The 21,003-nt window shown below is 41.3% G+C and overlaps 1 protein-coding gene and 1 long non-coding RNA gene across 5 annotated transcripts in view; one reads left to right on the forward strand and one right to left on the reverse strand.

Moving 5' to 3' along the window:
* LOC111092834 overlaps positions 1 to 1,373 on the reverse strand; it is a 275,718-nt gene extending 274,345 nt beyond the window's left edge. For all 3 annotated transcript variants that reach the window (XR_005379939.1, XR_005379940.1, XR_005379938.1), the window contains exon 1: positions 990 to 1,373. This is a non-coding gene — a long non-coding RNA (uncharacterized LOC111092834). The remainder of the gene's footprint in view (positions 1 to 989) is intronic.
* A 676-nt stretch (positions 1,374 to 2,049) lies between these two features.
* RASSF8 (Ras association domain family member 8) overlaps positions 2,050 to 21,003 on the forward strand; it is a 122,613-nt gene continuing 103,659 nt past the window's right edge. Inside the window, exon 1 of one of the 2 annotated variants that reach the window (XM_038577113.1) lies at positions 2,050 to 2,068. The gene's annotated coding sequence lies outside the window, so the exon portion shown is untranslated. Of the gene's footprint in view, positions 2,069 to 2,822; positions 2,842 to 21,003 lie in introns of those variants that run through there. The other variant, XM_038577114.1, reaches the window with a different exon arrangement.

Genomic DNA, 21,003 nt, shown 5'->3' on the forward strand with positions numbered 1-21,003 from the left:
TCAAGACCTCCACAAAAGAGGGATGATTATCAACAAAAGCAGCAGCATCAACAAAAAAGGGAGGAGAGTCCTAAGTAGGAAGGGGAGGTCAAAATTGGCAAATGCCACAAAGGGCACGACAAAATGGGGATTAAATTTTTCCATTAGATTTGGCAATTAGGCGGGGTGACTGATGTTGTTCAGCGGAGTGAAAGGTTGACAGGGGAATGAGAGCTTAGGAAATGTTAACATTAAGGCTGGAAATGTCCTCTGAGCAGAGGATCCATGCTCTACAGAATCACCTTAACTAAAACTCCCTCAGGTTTTGCATTTGAATCATTAGAGAACTCTTCTTGCCCTCGAATCCTCCAAAAACGTTGATCAGCCAAATTCGAGTCTTACTGTATCCTTCTCTCTCCTCAGTTCACCTCCAACTTAAAGGAACTAATGAGCTGTGCCATAACTAAAGGTCAAAACACAAGAGGAAGAAACAAAAAGGCCTACAAACACAAACCCAAAACAAAACAAATCAGGCCCTCAGTAAGATGAGCTGTAACAAGTTGTACTTCAAATTTAATACCCTTGTTTTGATCTAAAAAATAAAAAAATAAAAAAAAAATAAAAAAAAAGAAGAAGAAGACTGTCTGGAGAATTAAAAGGGGCATTTTATAATTGGAAGGCTTCCCCGTATCTCATCCATTATCTTCACTCCATCTCCCTCCAAATTAATAGCTGTTGCTGAGTTGTGAGCACGTGCGAGCACAAGCCTGGACCAAAGACTGAATTTTGTCCAGTGGCTGGAGTGACCGCGTGCTGTGAAAAGGAAGAAGGAGGAGGAGGAAACGGTGGAATAGGGGGACCCACATACACATCTGCATTTCCTAATGAAATTCCTCATGAAAGCACTGGTTTTCCTCCTCCACTATTTGCTGTATTTAATGGGGGCGGGGGGGAGGGGGAGGCAGTTTTCTGAATCCGAGCCCAGCTCTTTCTAAACTCGGGTTACTCACGTCTGATTCATTCGCTGTGTTTCTCGTCTCCTGCCTCTGTCACTGCCTGCTGCTGAGGAGGGGGCCGCTGAATCACTGCCACTCCAGATGAAAAGCAATTCAAAACCCGGTTCTTGGGGGGATGGAAAGGCTTTTTTTTTTTTTTTCTCTCTCTCTCTCTCTCTCTCTCTCTCTCTCTTTTTCTTTTTCTTTATTAAGCGTCTGCAGAAAAAGCCTCCTACTCTCCGGGATGACCGCAGAGGGCAGTTCTACGAGTCTCACCCCGGGCTGTGGAAGATTTTGCTCCTGTGAGTCAGTAGGCGCCGGTCGCCTCAGCACTTCTGGTCCACAGGCCTCGGCGGCCCGGGCCGTGGCGCGCGCCGAGCGGCGGAGGGGCCGCGTGCCAGGGGGCGCCGGCCGGGGGGAGCTCGGCCGCGCCGCGCCGCGTCCCCCCCGCCGCTTTCAAAGCTCCCACAATGCAGCGCTGGCGTCCCAGTTCCGTTACAATGTCTCTCAGGGCGCCGGCGAACCGGCGAGGCGCGGGCGGAGAAGCCGCGGAGCCGCGGCTGTAACCCGAGCGCCCGGCCGAGGGGGGCGCCCCCGCGCCGCTCCTCTCGCGCGCTCTGCCCGCGGCCCGGCGAAGGGGCGGAGCCGCCCGGCCGCCCAGCCCGGCCCGGCCCCCAGCCCGGCCCCCAGCCCAGAGGCACCGGCCGCGGGAACGAGCCGGCCGCCGACTCCGCCGTCCGGCGCAGCGCCCGCCGCCCCGCTCCTCGCCGAGCCTCGCCTGACGGGCCGCGGCGGCGGCGGCGGCGGCCCCCGCGGGCGGCGCAGCCGCTGCCCGCGCGCTAGGACTCGGCGGCAGCCACACCGCGGGCGTCCGCGCTCACCTAGCGCCGGCCGGGAGGTGCGCGAGGAGGGCGCGCCGGCAGCCGGGGCCTCCCGCCAGCGCGGGGCGCGCGGCCGGCCGAGCGCGGCGGAGGGAGGCGCGGCCGGGACGGGCGCTGGGCGGCCGCCGAGCCTCGGCCGCCGCCGCGTCCCCAGCGCCCCGGCCGGGCGGCCCCGCCGGGCGGCCTGCGGGGGCGGCGCAGTTGCGAAACTGAGTAAGTATTAACTTTACTCGGCCGCCGCGGTTTCTGGGCAGCGTCCGGGACCCGTCCCTGCACCTCCCGGAGCCTCGGGGCTCCCGGCTCCCCGCCCCGTCAGCCTTCGGTCTCCACCTCGGGTCTCCCCGCGGGCCCGCAGGTCCGCCCGCTTCACCTTCTCCCCGGCGTCGTGTCGGCCTTTGCGCGTCCTCCCCGCCGCACACGCGCCTCCGAGCGAGAAGTACAGGCTCGCGCCCTGCGGCTCCGTTTCCTCCCAGTGTCCTTGGCAGGCGAGTTTGGAGGCCACTTTTGTTGGCCCGGGGAATGTATAGCATTTAGTATATATATATATATATATTTTTAAATTTATATATATATATATATATATATATATATATATATATATTTTTTTTTTTTTTTTAATTTATATATATATATATATATTTATGTATTCCCCCCCCCCCCCCCCCCATGGAAATCGGGTGCTCGCTTGGCGGCCGGCCGTTTGGTGAACGCTTCAGCTCACTTTCCTCTCCGCAAACACGTTTTTTGGCATTTTAGGTCTTCAAATTTTGCTTGAACGCTTCACCATCCTCGGTCCCTGTGCTCCCCCTTGCCGCCAACCGGTCAGGGGAGGGGGCGTCCGCAAGAGTCTGCAACGTTCCGTGTCGCAGCCTAGAAACTTTGCGAGGGTGCATCGCAGAAAGCTTACTAGGGCTTCAAGCCGAAGGAACGTGAGCCTGGAATGTGGGTCCTTGTGCGGCACCGGAGCGTCCAAGCCGAGTACCTGGGTTCGTAGTCGAGTGTTGCGTTGTTATTTTAGCATCACAGGGCCGCCTGGTGTTGCGAACCCACTACTTTTTTTCAAGCATCGAATGGCATCTTGTGCAGTGCAAGCGTTGAATGTAATTACGGGTCAGTGTTGCCCGTGATCTTTAGGGATTTAGAAGGGGAGATAGATGCCGGGCACATAGCTGTGTTATAGACCCATCAGGTTAGCTGTGTCAGTACATCAAAGCCTTAAAAAAAAAAAAAAAAAATTCTTCCATCCTGGTAACAGCGAGGAGGAACATTTACGGATTTTCCAGTGTGATGTGGCTCAGCAGTTTCTCATTAGATCTGTCGTGTCACCAGAAAGGACCTTTAAATGTGACCAGATTTCTGCTTTGCTGCCGATTGGATTAACCATTCATTATGGTAGAAGGCCTCAGGTAGTTGTTTTTTGTTGTTTTTGTTTTTGTTTTTGTTTTTTTAGAGTCTTTCATCTTTTAGTTGCCAGGAGTTGGCCATCCTGTTATGAAGGAATAAAAAATGGGAAGCTTTCTAAATGGATTTTCAGCATCCTGTCTTTTGCCTGGGTGAGGCAGGAATGAATGCCAGCTAGACCTCTGCAGGGAGGAGTGCCAGGTGGATGCAAGAATCAGGACGAAGGACGCAGTAGTACTATCATTTTGGAGGGTGGTTTGTGTGTTTATCCTTTAGTGGACATATTAATGCTACTTTTTATTTATCTCCATGGCAGACTGTCCCCAAACCATGAAAATTACATATGACCATACCCCACCTTAAGAAGACTAAATGTAATCTGATTATTCTGTTGCAGGATCAGACCCTACCAAAATATAATTTGTAATGTAGGTGATAAAACCTTTCCAAAATCTCCCCTTTCCTCATTTTCTCCCCTTTCAAGAGTCTCAAGCTGGAACTTTCAATAATAGACACAATTGTTAGTAATGCATTAAGTTCTTTCTAGGTTCATTAATCAAGCCTAATTTCTGGGCTTCAGTAGCTGAGGGAGACATCAGCCCAGAGAGGGAGAAAATCATGAGACTCTGCAGATAGGAAAGGCATTTCAGTTTGCTAAAGTGTCATCATGCTGCAGGGAAAAGCTTTTAAAAAGAAGAGAGAATGTTTAGGTTGCTTTTAGTGTGCATATTTACTGAATTTGGTATTTTGCTGAGATATTTGAGAATTGCATATATTAAATTCTACACAGTTGTGGTATCATTTCTTTTTGCCTAACATTCTGTTCTTTGAAGGTTTTGATTTTTTAATGGGAATCTCAGCACTTGGCCCTTGCAGTCTTCTGTACTGGGTAGCTTGCATTAATTTTTGACTTGAATGCCTTAGCCATTTTTGAGAAACAGTTTTTCAGAATTTCTTGCTCAATTGATCTCTCTTATGTTGATGTGTCTATGGCTTGAGAGTAGAAACAGTGTTTGCTGCTGGCTATTTGTTGCTCTTATGGTTCATTCCTGGCATAGTGACTTTGCTCCTTTATTGTAAAACCTTAAGGTCCTAGATACCTTCCTGGTGTTCGAAACATTGCTGATACAAGTGGAGTGGGGATAGGAATGGGATAGGAAAACATTATGCATCATAAATCTGAGAATTTGGATTTTAAAAAAATAATGTATCACCTGTTTGCTCTCCTTGGGTGCTAGCTTGCTCCAACTCTAAATAGATTGCAAAATGCAAAATGTAGATACAGTTTCCAAGACCTGTGTATAGTGGAAGGAATGCTTACTCCACAGTCAGCCAACCAGACTTGGGTGGCTAATGTGACTTTGTCACTTTGAACTGAGTGAAGTTCGGCATGCTACTTCAACATGATGATCTACAGTTTCTTTTTTGTCAGATGGGGATACTGCTGCTAAAGGGGATGCTGTGATACGTAGAATATCTAATATAGTGCCTGGTACATCATAGCCAATAAATGGCATCATCTCACACTCCTCCAGAACTGAGCTCTTGATTACCCAACCTCTCCAGTTTCTTCTCTGATTTTCATCTCATCTATCCAGCAGGTGGCTCAGGCCAGAAGGCTGGAGTTTATCCTTAATTCTCTTCTCTTCTGTCACCTCTTCCAAACCGCTCCCCTCCCCCAACCAGCTTGTCACAAAGTCCTGATCTACTTTTATGGAAAAATCTCTTTCAAATCTGTCTGATTTTCAGCCTCCACTATGCTTACATTCTGCTTGAAGCCTCTATTATCTTTTCCCGTTGCCTTCTGCACATACTCTGTACCACTTCTGGTCCCTTTTCCAACCAGCAACCTAAAAAGAAAAAAAAAAAAAAAAGTCACTTGATGTTTAAAGTCTTCAAAACTTTTGGGAAACACATTTATTTCTCCAGATAAAATATGAAATCTTCAATAAGGTCCTGCATGATTTGGCCACTGCCCATCATCTTCATTCTTTGCCAACCACATTGTCCAGTTCTCCAGCAGACTCAACTCAGGGCTCTAGCTCATGCTATTAGTTTATTTTAGGACAATGTCCTTGAGCTATTTGTCATCCTTGGGTAAAAATTCAAATATTCTCTTTATAAATGTCTTATCACCCTTATCATCATGTAATTTAGAATTCCTTTATTTTTCTCCCTCAAAGCTCAATCATCTTTCCTTCTTAATCTTAGTATAACATTAAACATCTTTCCTTCTTAATGTTTGTATATTATTTAACTACTTAATGTTTCTCTTTTGCCCTCCAGGGCAGAAATAATGCTTGGTTTATTCACTAGTCCATACTCCATGCCTGGTTCATTTAGTTAGGTGTTCAATAAGTGGTTCTTATTATAATGAGTAAGATAATAATATTGGTTTTGTATTTGTATCTTGATTGCCTTCTTTATCACTGTTCAATCTGCTTTTCATAACAGAAAAGCCAGACTGGTTCTCTCCTGTTTTTCTTCCTTTCTGGTGTGTTATGTATAACATGAAACAGCCTTTGCAGATAACAGGTAAAATTAATGCATTTGGGCTCTGTGGAAAATTCATAGTAATAAATTGAGACACCTTTTAATTAGTGTTACCCTTATGATTTTCTTTTGTAGATAATCCTTTTTCTGAGTACATCATTAAAGTAATTATGCTTTTTTTTCATCAGCACAGGATTACTGAAAAAAAAATCTTACTATGTCATATTATTTTTACATGTCATATGATAATACATTAGTCAGCAGCTGTTGATAACTCAGCGCCACACTTCAAAGGAAGGTAGAGAAAAGTAGTAGAAAATTGAGAGTTCTAAGGATGTTTAGTACTGTCCAGTTGTTGATGTGACTTACATAAATAACTAGATATCATTTGAATATTTAGTTAAGGTAGCAGAGTAGTTGTTTAAAAATTGGAACCACCCAGACGTCTGGATATTCTTTTTCTTTCTCTCACTAAAGCATTCTTTCTTTTAGCCAAAAAAATCTCATGACTTTCCAAGGCCAAGGAAGGCTTAAAGCTTTGAGTATTTTTGTCATGTGGTTGCTCCTTACACATTATTAGTTTGATGTACTATTGCTCTGAAGTATTTATGTTCTTAATATTTCTAGGCTCTAATTCTTACATAATCACCCACATTTTCTTTTGACTTGTTTCTTAGGATTTGAGTTTCCTTTTAGAGTTTTCCCTTGCATCCTTAGAGTATAATCCCAATTCCTTTCTAGTTTTGTATTTTGTAGGTCAGAGGTATACAGAGAATTTAGAAGTTGATTCTACTTTTTTCATGATTTATTTGTTTGCACTTAACGTCTGGGTTTCTCTAGAATGTATTGCCTTATAAATGGTCTGGACTCTCAGTTTTGTCAGCAAGGAGCTGGATGCCCTTGGGTCAGGAGAGCAGGGAAGATTAAAAAACCATTTTTTAAAAATTTTTATTTATTTATGATAGTCACACAGAGAGAGAGAGAGAGGCAGAGACATAGGCAGAGGGAGAAGCAGGCTCCATGCACCGGGAGCCCGACGTGGGACTTGATCCCGGGACTCCAGGATCGCACCCTGGGCCAAAAGCAGGTGCTAAACTGCTGCGCCACCCAGGGTTCCCTAAAAAACCATTTTTAAGTCCCATATTATGTGCCAAGCTCTGGGCTAAGTGGTCTCGCAGAAGAAGAGTAAGTAGTTTACCTGATCAAAATCATAAAAAGGAACCTTTAGCTTTTCATACATTTGTTTCTTTATTCAGGGAAATTGTTTTTGTTCCCCCATTTCTACACTCTTTATTTTCTAGTTAGGAAGGCATGGCAAGACAGACAAGCCCTCTCTAGCCCAACCCATTACCTTACCTTTTTATTTATTTAGACCTGATTTTACTTGTATAAAAATATTGGAAGTGGGGCCAGACAGGGGCACGCCCTTTGATTTGTCTTTGAGGTAGGTCTCTGTGCTCTAGGACATTTGCACCATGAGTAGCTACTACTGTGGAGTAGAAAAAATTTATTGTTTAAAACCCCAATTGCTTTTTTCCCTGATGTATACACGCCTACTTGGTTACTTTGGGTGACCTTGAACAAGTTGCCTGGGGCTTTATAGCACCAATAATATCTATTACCTATTTATTTCACAGCCTCGCTATAGGATTTAGAAGACTTATTTTTGGCAATATATATATATATATTTTTTGCCACATTCAAATATATCCCAAAGCTCATTACAATTAACTCCAGTGCTGTCCAAGTTTTATGTATTAAGAAAAATATTTTTTTACTCAGTAGCATGTGTTTTAACTCTTTGTTTTGATAAGAAATCAGATATGAGTACAGGTTGTAACAAGAGGAGGGTTGTAATAATTTCCTACCAGGTTTTATTCATGTGGGTGATACATTTTGTCACTTGTTAACTGTCATTGGCCTCTGGCTAAATCATGTTTAATTTTTAATTATAGTAATTTATTATTGGAGAATCACTTCAAGTTAAATTATTTTTTAGACAGAAGTACATACACTTAAAAAATTAGGATTCTCTCAATGGAGAGGTATTGGACAGAAAAGTAAAATAAATATTACTCTAATTTTTGCTTAAGTATTTGAATAGATATTTAATCTCTGAAGCCCTACATAGAAATACTATTGAAAGATAGGTTGGGAATAATTTGCAGTGTTTAAGGTAGAATTTGGTCATTTCTGGGGCAAGTTCCTTTTTTTTTTTTTTTTTTTTTGGAGCAAGTTCTAATACTTGATGCCATTAGATGTCAAGAAACCAAAAAAAAAAAAAAAAAAAAAAAAAGATGTCTGGAAACCTAAAGTAGTTTGTGCTATATTTTTCTTTTTTGTATATAATGATTTTTTTCTTTTCTTTTTTTTAAAATATCTTCACTGAGGAAAGCTGAGGTAAGCAGCTTACTGACATGCAATGAACTGTACACATTTAAGTGTACAATTGGATAAGCTTCAACCTATATATATAAATATGAAATCACAAGATAGTAAATATATGCATCACCTTCCCCAAGTTTCTCCGTTCCCATTTGCAAGCCCTTGCCTGTCCATCATCCCCTCGCCTCAGCAGCTTTGCTTCTGTCTCTGCACAGTAGCTTGCATTCTCCAGAATTTAAATGAATGGAATCATGTAGTATATAGTCTTTTTCGGTCTGGCTTCTTTCATTCAGAATAATTGTTTGGAGATGCATGTTGATATATACATGAGAAGAATAGTTTATTTTTTCTCATTACTGAATAACGTTCCATTATATGAATATACAACAATTTATTTATATACATACCTGTGGATGGACATTTGGGTTGTTTCTAATTTTTGTCTGTTCAAAGCTGCTGTGAACATTTGCGTATCATCCTTGTATGGACATATGCTTTGATTAATCTTGGGGAAGAACCTAGGAGTAGAATGGCAGAATCATGGTAGACATGTTTAGCTCTTTCAGAAACTGCCAAACTGCTTTCCAAAGTGATTAGATCATTTTACTTCCTACCAGCAGTTCATAAGCATGCTAGTTCCTTCACACCTTGCCAACACTTAGTATGATTAGTCTTTTTTTTTCATTCTTTTATTAGTCTTTTTAATTATAGTCATTAGTGGTATTTCATTTTTATTTTAATTTGCATTTCCCTAATGACCAATGGTGTTGAGCATCTTTTAATGTATTTTTTACTGTCTTTATATCTTCTTTGGTGAAGTGCCTGTTCAAGACTTTTGTCCACATTTTTACTGGGTTGATTGTTTTCTTATTATTGAATTTTGAGAGTTCTTTATATATTTTGGAGAAGTCCTTCATCAGATATATGCTTTGCAAAGATTTTTTTTCCAGTTTGTGACTTGTCCTTTCATTTTCACAGTGACTTTGAAGATAAGAAATTAAAAAAAAATTTTTTTTTAAAGATTTTGTTTATTTATTCATGAGAAACACAGAGACAGAGAGGCAGAGACAGAGAAGCAGGCTCCATACAGGGAGCCCGATGTGGGATTCGATCCCAGACTCCAGGATCATGCCCTGAGCCGAAGGCAGACGCTCCACTGCTGAGCCACCCAGGCGTCCCAGATTTTTAAATTTTGATGAAGTCTAGCTTATGGTTTTGTTCTCTTATACATTGTGCTTTTGGTGTCCTTTTTAAGAAAACCTTTGCCTAAGCTAAGGTCACAGAGATTTTCTTCTAGAAATTTTCTGTTTTCTTCTAGAAGTTTTATAGTGTTAGGGTTTATGTTCAAGTCTATGATCTGGTTTAAGTTATCTTTTTAAAATAGACTTTATTTTTTAGAGCAATTTTAGGTTTACAGCAAAACTAAGAGGAAGGTGCAGAGATTTCCCATATACTCCCTGCCTCACACCTGTCTCACCTCCTCCATTATCAGCATTCCCCACCAGAATGGTACATTTGTTGCAGTTGAACCTACACTGACACATCATTATCACCCAAAATCCATGATTTTACATTAGAGTTCCCTCTTGGGTGTTTTAAGTACTATATGTTTGGGCAAATGTATAATGACATGTATTCATCACTGTGGCATCATAGAGTAGCTGCACTGCCCTACAAATCTTCTTGCTCTGTCTTTTTATCCCTCTCTTTCAACTAACACCAGGAAACCATTGATGTTTGTACTGTCTCCATGGTTTTGCCCTTTCCCAAATGTCTTAGAGTTGGAATCATATGGTATGTAGCCTTTTCAGGTTGGCTTTTTTACTTACTAATATGCATTTATGTTTCTTCATGTCTTTTCAAGCTTGATAGCTCATTTTAGCACTGAATAATATACCATTATCTGGATGTACCACTGTCTGTTTATCCATTCACCTACTGAAGGATATGTCTGCTTCCAAGTTTTGGCAATTATGAATAAACCTGCGGTAGGCATCCATTGGCAGGTTTCTGTGTGGACATGTTTTCAACTCCTTTGGGTAAATACAGAGGAGCACAATTACAGGGTCATATGGTAAGAGTCTGTTTAATTTTATAAGAAATTGCCACACTGTCTTCCAAAGCGACTGTACCATTTTGCATTCCCATCAGCAACAAATGAGAGTTACTGTTCCTTTACATCCTTATCAGCATTTGGTGTACTCAGTGTTTTGTATTTTGACCGTTCTAATAGGTGTATAGTATTATCTTATTGCTGTTTTAACTGATATTTCCCTGATGACATTTGATGTGGGGCATCTTTTCATATGCTTTTTTTGCCATGTCTATGTCTTTGGCAAGGTGTCTGTTAATGTGTTTGGTCTGTTGAGTTAATATTTTATATTGAGTAAGTTTTGGATTGAAGTTCATTTTCTGTTCTGCATATGAAAATCTAATTGTTCTACCACCATTTATTAAAAAGACTGTTTTTTTCTTTGTAGAAAATGAGTTGTCGGTTGTATCTCTTTTTATTTTATCAATTGACATTCATGGTGACATTTAGTTTGTGTCATCAGCCAGATGACACAAACTAAAGGAAAAGCAACTAAATCCTATACTTAAGAATGAATGTGTTTTGGTCGTGTTTAATAAAATTTCTAGTTTCCTTACTGTAGCCTTTATGTAAACCTTTCCGAGTGCCTGCTTCAGTTAAAAGCCTGACTAGAGGGCAGCCTGGGTGGCTCAGTGGTTTAGCGCTGCCTTCAGCCGGGGGTGTGATCCTAGAGACCTGGGATCGAGTCCCACGTCAGGCTGCCTGCATGGAGCCTGCTTCTCCCTCTGCCTATGTCTCTGCCTCTCTCTCTCTGTGTCTCTCATGAATAAATAAATAAATCTTAAAAAAAAAAAAAAAAGCCTGACTGGACCTGGGTAGCCTTGGTGTAGTTATAAAGCTCACCCCTTCTCAAATTTCCTTTAAATGGGGTTACTAAATCATCACTCAGGGCTGTTTTGGAATAAAAGTGATGTTTATAGGTGTCCATATATGGGAATGAATGCATATGAAATGTCTCAGTGATGGGTTAGTGCCTTTCCCCTTATCCAACTCTGGTAAACTGTATATACTGGTTCTGTCTGAACTAGGAGTCTGAAAGAGGCTGCAGTGCTCTCTGGGGAGGATAGATACTCCATAATCTGTCCAGACCAATGGTCTCAGAAGAGAACATGGTCATTGTAGATCATCCAAGGGTGGGAGAAGAGCATTTGATAGTTGACATGGATGGTCCTCCTCATCCCTCACAGTCTGGAGTTGGCTATCCCCTAGGCCATTCTCTATTAGTAATCCCTTCTCTCTTGAATCTCAGCCTCATCTTTCCTTATCTCTTTACCCTCAGCCTGGAAAGAATATGCTCAAATCTTTCTTGACATTGCTACTCCTTCTAGCTATCTGCTTTCTTAGCCACATTCTGACAGGAGTTTGTGTTTAATGCTTCTGTATTACCTACCAACTCACTCCCCAGCTAACTATCATTTTTTGGAAACATTTCTTGCTACAGAAACCAATTTCTTAATAGCCAAAATCATTGGAAACTTGTTCCCTTTAATATAACAGAAGCTTTTTGTAGTATGTTTACACTATTGAGCCATCTCCCTCTGTCTTCAGACTTCTTGTCAACACTCTCTCTTTGTTCATTCATTCATTCATTCAGAAGTGAACTGCCTGACCTTCCATGCAGGGAACTGTAACAGAGAACAAAACACACAAAACAGCCCTCATAGAAAGTGCACTCTACTGGAGGAAGTTAGATAATGAATGCATAATTTTACATTCTTTATAGGATGATAAATGCATCAGAGGGAAAAAATATAACAAGTTGGAGAAATTGAAAATGCTGGGGATGGGAGTATTTGATATTAGATGGGCGGGAAGTTCTTATTTGTGAGAACATATTTGAGTAGAGACCTTAATGAAGTGAAGGAAATAACTCCACAGCTGTCTGAGGAAGAACAGTCCCCATAGAGGAGACAGTGACTACAGAGGCACTGAAGAAGGTGCATACAATTGTGCCCATATCATAGCTGCCAAATCAGTGAGGCTGGGAATATTGGGAAGGCAGGGGACAGAAGCAGGAGACAAGGTAGAGGAGGTAATGGGGTCCATATACCAGGCACTTATTGGCTCTAACAAGGATCTTGGTTTTTACTCTTTTTGAGAGGACAGGTGAAGATCTTGAACAGAGGAATGAATGAATTAGAGAGAAGCACGAGTAGGAGGCAAGAACATGAACTGTGGAGCCAGCTACCTAAATTAAATTCCCAGCCCTGCACTTACTGGCTGGCTCTGTGACCTTGTGATAGTTCTATAACTTCTCTGTGCCTCATCGGTAAAGTGGGAATAGGAGTGGTACCTAGTTCACAATGTTGTTATGAAGATGAAATGACTTAATATTTATAAAAAACAGCATGACAGATAGTATTATAAAAATGCTTATTAAATACAATTGGGAAAATTAAAAAGACTCATTTTGTTGCATGTGGAAGGGGCTTGTCAGGGGAAATAAGAATAGAAGTAACCAAAACATGGAAACAACTAAGTGTCAATCAGTTGATGAATGGATAAAGAAAATGGATAAAGAAAAAAATAAAGGAATATGATTTAGCTAGAAGAATGGAAATGTTGCCATTTGCGACAACATGGACAGATCTGGAAAGCATTATGCTTTCAAGTGAAAGGAACAGAGAAAGACAAATACTGTATGATTTCATTTACATGTGCAATCTAAAAATAAAACAAAACACCCAACTCATAGGTACAGAGAACAGATTGGTAGTTCCCAGAGGTGGGAAGTGGAATTGGTTGAAATGGGTTGAAATGAAGGGAGTCAGAAGGTACAAACTTGTGCTTCTAAGGTATATATGTCCAGGAAATGTAATATACAGCATGGTGACTTAGGAAGGAAGGGGGACGCCTGGGTTGCTCAGTGGTTGAGCATTTGCCTTCAGCTTAGGTCGTGATCCCAGGGTCCTGGGATTGAGTCCCGTTATCAGGCTCCCCACAAGAAGCCTGCTTCTCCCTCTGCCTGTGTCTCTCATGAATAAATAAATAAAAATCTTAAAAAAAAAAAAAAGGAAAAGAGAAGAAAAGAAGTAGGAAGACCAATTAGAAGATGATTGCAAGGGCAGCCCGGGTGGTTCAGCGGTTTAGCGCCGCCTTCAGCCCAGGGCCTTATCCTGGAGACCTGGGATCGAGTCCCACATCGGGCTCCCTGCATGGAGCCTGCTTCTCCCTCTGCCTGTGTCTCTGCCTCTCTCTCTCTCTCTCTCTCTCTGTGTGTGTTTCTCTCATGAATAAATAAATCTTTTTTTTTTTTTTTTTTTTTTTAAAAGGAGAAGATGGTGATTGCAGTAATTCACTCAAGGGACTGCTTAGTTGAGGTGCTAGTAGGGAGACTGGTCATATTATGGATGTATTTTGGAAATGAGGATGACTTACTGAGAAATAGATCTGCTTTTCCTCCCATCTCGGATCTTTCTGGCTCAGTCTTCTTTGCTGCTTCCTTTTTTCCCTATTGACCAGTGGTTCTCAAACAGGGTAGTAGTATTTGGAAATATGTGGGGACCTTTCTTGGTTGTCACAGAGACTAGGCTATGGGTATTTCTTGTGTTCAGTGGGCAGAGGCTGGGCTGGAGTGCTCAGCATTCAGCATGGTAAAGACATGTCCTGTGCAATTCGCCATGTAGCATCCTTGTTGAGAAGCGCTGCTTTAGAACTTTTTCCCACCTGCCTTCCTGTCCCTAGGCCTAAGATTTCTTAACCTGTGATCCTGTGTGGGTAGCGGGGGGCCTATAAGCTGCCTGGTATTTTTTCCAAAATGTTCATTTTTTATACATTTTGTTGGGGGGTAGGGAAGTGATGAGAATTTTCATCAGGTTCTCAAAAGGGTCCATATCCTAAGAATGTAAGAATTCTTGTTCTGAGTGGTCTCATTGTTTTTATTCTAGCTGTTTTAGTGATGGACTTTCAAATCTGTTTCTGTAGCATTTTATACTCGGACTGCTAGACCCTTCTCTACTGAACCACATAGCAGTTTCTCAGGATCAACATAGCAGTTCCTCAGGATCAACATGTCTCCTCACTCCTTTCTGTATTTCTCACCTGGGTACCACCATCCACCTTATTCTTAATCTTGCCTTTCCTGTGTCACCACTTCACATTGACTAATTCTTCTGTTCTTCTGATTTTACCTCCTGGACAGCGGAGGAAATTTTTCTCATTTCACCTTCATTCACTACTATAATTTAGCATCTCTCATTTAGATTGTTGCCACATCACTGGTCTTTCCACCTGAGACCCATCTTCCACATATCAGCAGATGAGCACTGATACAGAAATCTTACTGTGTCACTGATTTGTTAAAAACTCAGCTCTGTTAATGCCTTCAGGGTTGAGTTCAGACTCTTGTTATAGCATACAGGACTTCTGAAATCTGGCATTAGTCCTCTGTCCTGGACTGGCCAGGTGGCCACCCTGCCTCCCTGCTTGGCCTCCCTCCAGCTCTTCTCCCTCACCTGTCCTTTGTGCTAGACCATAACAGGATTACATTATAAGCTGTTTGATGCATTAATGCTGAAACATCTAAATATGCTGTTTGATCACATGAAAAAAATGGTTCAATCTCTCTCTTTCCCATACTCTGTAGGTTTAAAACCCAGCCTGGCTGTCCTCTCTTCCTGAAGGAAGTGCTCACTCCCTTAGAAGTCCATCTTGCTTTCTTTCTGTACCATATGTATGCATATTTCTCTTCTTTCTTTGCGTTGTAATTTCAGAAATTCTCTATTTCAAACAGATGAGCTTCTGAGAGGCTCATTTGTTCACAGGTTCAAAGTGACTAAGAAGACTTTAAGCCTGCAGTCCCCCGGTGCAGTTCAAGGAGTGTAAGTTGGTTCTTTGAAGCTTTATAACCAGTTATGCCCTTGCTGTTGGATGTACAGTGGGGCATCCTTTTTTTTTTTTTTAAAGTGGAGCAGCTTTGTCTACATTAAAAATCTCTTGAGGCAGATGGCTCCTTCATGGTCTCTTTGGAGCCCTGGGGAGCCCCTTAGTAGCCCTTGGAATCCAACTTCACTCCTTACCTCTTGAATTACAGGAGCCTCAGTGGGCTCAGTCTTGGCTGTGTTCACCCTTTCTGTTCTAGAACAATTTCCTGGCCTCCTGAACTAACATTGAGCCAAGTTTCCACCTTTAGCAGTGATCATCTTGTACATTCAAAATGGAAAAACTTCTGAAAATCTGTCTTCTCTATTCTGACTGATTATTACTGCTAGGTTATAATAGGCATAGGTTAGCCTTTTTCACCCTCAGCCCCATTGATCCTTTGCCCTTCATCATTCTTCCCAGTCCTCATTCCATATGTAAAAGGGGAAAAAAAAGAAAAATATTTTTCACCACTCTCAACTATTTTTATTGTTTTACTTTTGTTTCTATCATACTTTTGTGTCATTAGACATGTCATTAGATTATCCATAATCAGATAATGATAGGGTTAATAATGTTTGTAAAATACTTCAAAAAATATTTTAAATATAGCAAACACATTCATCTGCAGACTAATGAATATGAAGGCACCCACCCAAGGCAGAGTTTTCAGTTTGGCTCTGGGGCTAACATCATGGGAGTTGTGATTTGAAAGCTCAGGAGTAGGGAGGTCAGGATGTGTTTCATGCCACATTTCCTGCTGATTGTGGGTCTCCTTGAAAGTAAGTAAGATCCATATTTAATTATCTGCCAAGTAACTATAAGCTCTTTGATGGCAGGAACTTGTCTGATTCTCCCTAGATTCTCGGATCATGGCACTGTTAGTTGTTGAATGAGCTCACTATGCTAGCTAGTATTTACACTCTCAAAGGGAACCATGCTAAACTGCCTATAAACATTTAGTTGTGTAGACTAAACAAAAAATTTAAAATGCTGAAGACTAAAACATTCATGTTACATGGATGATTAAGGTGATACTGAAATTTGGGTTGGTAGGAATGGATATTTTATTTGACTTTTGAAAACACTTCAACAAATAGTACTTACTGTACTCAAGAGTGAGGTTTTGTAGAAGATACAGGGAGAGGTGATATAATCTGTGGAAGCCTATTATTGAGAATTGAGGCTGTATTACATACATAATTGCATATGGCAGAGTATTTTATGTATACACATACATATCCAAACTACATACTTCATTGAATTTTCACACACTGAACTTACCCATGTAACAAGTGCCCAGATTGAAAAGTAGAATAGGGCAGCCCGGGTGGCTCAGCGGTTTAGCACTGCCTTCAGTCCAGGGTGTGATCCTGGAGACCCGGTATTGAGTCCCATGTCAGGCTCCCTGCATGGAGCCTGCTTCTCCCTCTGCCTGTGTCTCTGCCTCTCTGTGTCTCTCATGAATAAATAAATAAAATCTTAAAAAAAAAAGAAAAGTAGAACATTATCATCATTCCCACAGGCCCCCTTGTGCTCTTAATTTTCAGTGGCATTACATAGTTTTAACCGGTTTTGTTCCTTATATAAATGGAATCCTACAACATGTACTCTTTTGTGTCTTAATTTTTCACACTCAACATGTATGATTCACCCATATAGTATATAGTTCTGTAAATTGTTCATTACTATTTATTATGGATAACTTTTCATCTTGTTCTTTTCTGTTTTCCAGGATTTTTTGTAATGAGCATATATTTAATAATCAGAAAAAGGTTGTGTTTGTTTTTTTAAAGATGCAAAGTCAAGTTTGTTTGTGCTTAGGTAGATTTAGTTACCCAGTTCAACTAGACCATAGGACATGTGGAGGAGAATTGAGAAAACAAGTTGTGACTGTTCAGAAACAGATGTGGTGCAGTGCAGTGTGAACTCAGTATCAAGAGAAGCACTTTTTTTTTTTTTTTACATTTTATTTATTCATGAGAGACAGAGAGAGACAGAGACATAGGCAGAGGGAGCAGCCGGCTCCCCACAGGGAGCCCGATGTGGGACTTGATCCCAGGACCCCGGGATCACGCCCTGAACCGAAGGCAGAGGCTCAACCACTGAGCCACCCAGGCATTGCAAGAGAACCAGATTCTGTTTTGTCATTTAGTAGCCCTCAGGCTGTGGACACCTCCTTGAATTCTTTGATCCTCAATTTGCTCATCCTTTGGTCAATTAGGTGTGATGATATCTTCCTTAGAAACTAGGCATAAGGATGCTCTTGAGATAATGAGTCTGTGAGTCTGCTAGATGGTGAGGTCCTTCATTGGAAAATTACAATTAGAGAGGATAGATGTGCAGGGAGGGAACTCATGTCCAGTTGCCATTACTTTTCTCTATGAAGTGAGGGCCGAGGGTCATCTGTAAGTGAAAGCACACAGGTTTGAGGTGGTGGTGTGTGCAAAAGCAAAGCAGCTTTGGGGCAGGCAACCCCAATGCGCTCAAGGAACTAAGGAGTCCAGGGGGAATGCAGGAAAAGCGCAGCAGTGTTGAGGGCCCAGCTGAGATTAGAACATATATGTGAATACAGCATGTGTGAGTTTTCCCTCCAGAAGATTGTTTTATTTGGGCTTTATTGAGGTGATTTTTCAGCAGAGGATGAAGGAAGTAAAAACAAAAAGGAAGGAGGAGGAAAGCCCACTGACACGTGAGAAATGTCTCATCTACAAAGAGAACATTGTTTAAAGGAAGCCTCTGATTTGAAATGTGTTCTAGAAGTCCACAGTGATTTGGAACTTAGAATATCTTTTTCAAAAGGTATTTACACTAAAACGAAGATCTAAGATTTTAGTCTAGCCCACAAAGGTCTACAAAATAGGCAGGGAACTTATATTAATATTATGTTTTCTAGCACTGAAAATCCTAAAATCACTAGAAGTTTTAACTATCTTAGAGCCTTCAAATAGAATAGGGCTTGAGGTTGTCAGCTTGGAACTGTATTCATGGATGGTATCGTTTCTGTGAGAGTAATACTCATGCAGTGAAAACTTCTGGGAATGCATTCTGAATTTGTCTGCCTCCTCCTAATATAGGAATAGGTGAGCACTAGGTTCTGAACCCATTACTGGCAGGTTAGCTATTTGTAGATAAATGATGTCTGTTTAATGGGCGGTGCCTTAACTCATCTTTGATCCATTCACATAGTATCTATTGAGTTGTCTACAGGCTGGATATGCAAAAACAAAGAGAACCAGTCTTATCTTCCAGATAATTTGTATCTGGGCCAGGCATTTAAAGAAATAATTTTTGGAATGTAATCATGGATAAAATGGAGATGTAGGTTTTTGGGGTGAGATTGGAAGTGAGTGTTTCTGTAAAGATTTTCCTAAGTCTTTGAAGAAATCAGGGAAGATTTAAGGAAATTCATTCTCCAGCTAAAATGTGAGGATGAAAGGCATTTTCTGGGAGGATACTCCATACATATAGAATGATAGACACCCCTTAGGAACAATACCTAAGGGAGAACATGGTCTGTTGGAGAACTACAAATAGTTTTGATATCTCTAAAGTTAGGTGTGTACAATGGAGTTGGGAAATGGCAGGAGCTGAGGTTAGGAAATCACCACCACCACCACCACCACCACCCACCTCGCCCCAGGGTTTGGGGAAGGATATCACATTGTCCTAAAGGTTGTTTTGGTCTCTGTTGATAGCATGATTGGTTATGAGAAACACAGTTTTTCTGTTCCTGTCCTGAATTAAGATTTCTATTTATTTAGATTTTACATTAGGAGGAAATTTTGAGATTGCTTTAGAAATAACTGGGGTTTTAGAGTACTGCTCACTGTCTTCTAGTATAGTGTATTCAGATCACTTTGTTTATATCAACAAACATTTATGAAGCACATGTTATATGGAAGGAATTATACTTTTTGCAGATGGTATTCTGAGGATTGGAAATGGCTCCTCTCTTTCAAGAAGCTTACAGTCTAGTTAGCAAAACTTGAACTTTCAAAAACCCTATTATGTAAATAAAGATAATAGCAAAAAAGGAAAGAGGATAGACTTGCTACTTAAAAACTATAGGAGGCAGAGAAATCAAAAGGAAAGAGGATAGACTTGCTACTTAAAAACTATAGGAGGCAGAGAAATCAATTTAGTAAGACTGTGTTATTTATTTATTTATTTATTTATTTATTTTTAAGATTTTATTTATTTATTCATGATAGAGAGAGAGAGAGGCAGAGGGAGAAGCAGGCTCCATGCAGGGAGCCCGATGTGGGACTCGATCCCGGGACTCCAGGATCGCACCCTGGGTCAAAGGCAGGTGCCAAACTGCTGCGCCACCCAGGGATCCCTATTTATTTAATTAATTTATTTTTAAGACTGTACTTCAATCAAGGACTAAAAGACCAAAAGAAATAGGACTGGTAGACAATGGTGTAAAGGTGAGGCAAGGTGATTAGAGAACTGGAAAAAGGCCATCTCAGCCAAAGGACCGTGGTGGGGGGCTAGCCCAGAGGCACTGATGTGTACACTATGTTTGGGAGTTAGCACAGTGTCTAGAGTCACTCAATCTGGAGTATATTACTGGGACTAGAAAGAAATGGGACTGAATATGTGGCTGGGGCCAGGTGTTAGGGTCTTATATGCTGCACTAAGGAATTTGAGCTTTATTCAAGGCAGTAAGCTTTTAAGAACAAGTCTTCTTCTGATCTTCCTCTCCAACTCAGGCTGCCTCTGTCTTTTTTTTTTTTTTTTTTTTTATTCATGAGAGACACAGAGGCAGAGACAGGCAGAGGGAGAAGCAGGCTCCATGCAGGGAGCTTGACGCGGGACTCGATCCTGGGTATCCAGGATCACGCCCTGGGCTGAAGGCGGCACTAAACCGCTAAGCCACCCGGGCTGCCCTGCCTCTGCCTTTAGTTCTCCTTCCCATTTGCTATGTTCAGAATAAGCCCAGTATAATACAAGCCTAGTATTAATACCATGTGACAGGAACTTTCCTGGTTTTGTACTGATTACCAAGGAAATTGTGATTTTGGTCTTGAATCTTAGGATGTTTTCACAGTCAGCAGCCTAATCTCTTGGTGTTGGTTCTTCTTACCTTAGATTTTTGTGGCTCACTATTCAGTTTTTCAACTATTTTTGTGTCTATTATATAATTTGATTCTTAACAGTTTTTGGAAATAATCAGCTCAGACAGCTTATAGTTTGAGAAATCAGCTCAAAAAGCCTAAATGAATAGCCCAAGATCATTCAGTACTCTTGGGAGAGTTCAAGATGAAATTAGAAACAGTGACTTTCTGACCGTGTTTGGTCCAGGATTCGTTCCATGAAGTCATTATGCCATGGCCTTCCACTTGAGTGATTCTGACTACCAGTGAAGGTATGCCAGCCGTGTTGTTATGACATCCATGAGATGCTTGCATGGTTTCATCCCTGTTGGGTATGATATTTTGAAATGGCTAAGATTATGCGTTACATCTGAAATCATTACACGAAAAGAAACTGGCTTATTTGGGAGTTTGCTTATAATCATCTTGTTTTTTTTTTTTTTTTTTTTTTTTTCTCTTAAAGGAACAGCCTAACCTCTTAGTAATAAGCCTTTCTCATTAAACTAATCAATTTTTAAAGAAATTTCTTTCTTTTTTTTTCTTTCTTTCCTTCTTTCTGAGAGAGACAGAGAGAGCGAGAGAGAGAGACTGTAGAGGAGAGAGCCCAAACAGTGGGGTTTGGGTGGGGGAGCAAAGGGAATATGAGAAGCAGCCCCATGACTGGCTAGGCTCTATCCCAGGACTCATGAGATCATGACCTGAGCTAAAGGCAGCCACTTAACTGACTGAGCCACCAACGTGTCTTTCATTCAACTAATTATTTTGATTTCTGGAAATAATCCACTAAGTCATTGGGGTTTTTATTCTTAATCTCA

Source organism: Canis lupus, chromosome 27, assembly GCF_011100685.1.
Source record: "Canis lupus familiaris isolate Mischka breed German Shepherd chromosome 27, alternate assembly UU_Cfam_GSD_1.0, whole genome shotgun sequence".
Taxonomy (NCBI): Eukaryota; Metazoa; Chordata; class Mammalia; order Carnivora; family Canidae; genus Canis; species Canis lupus.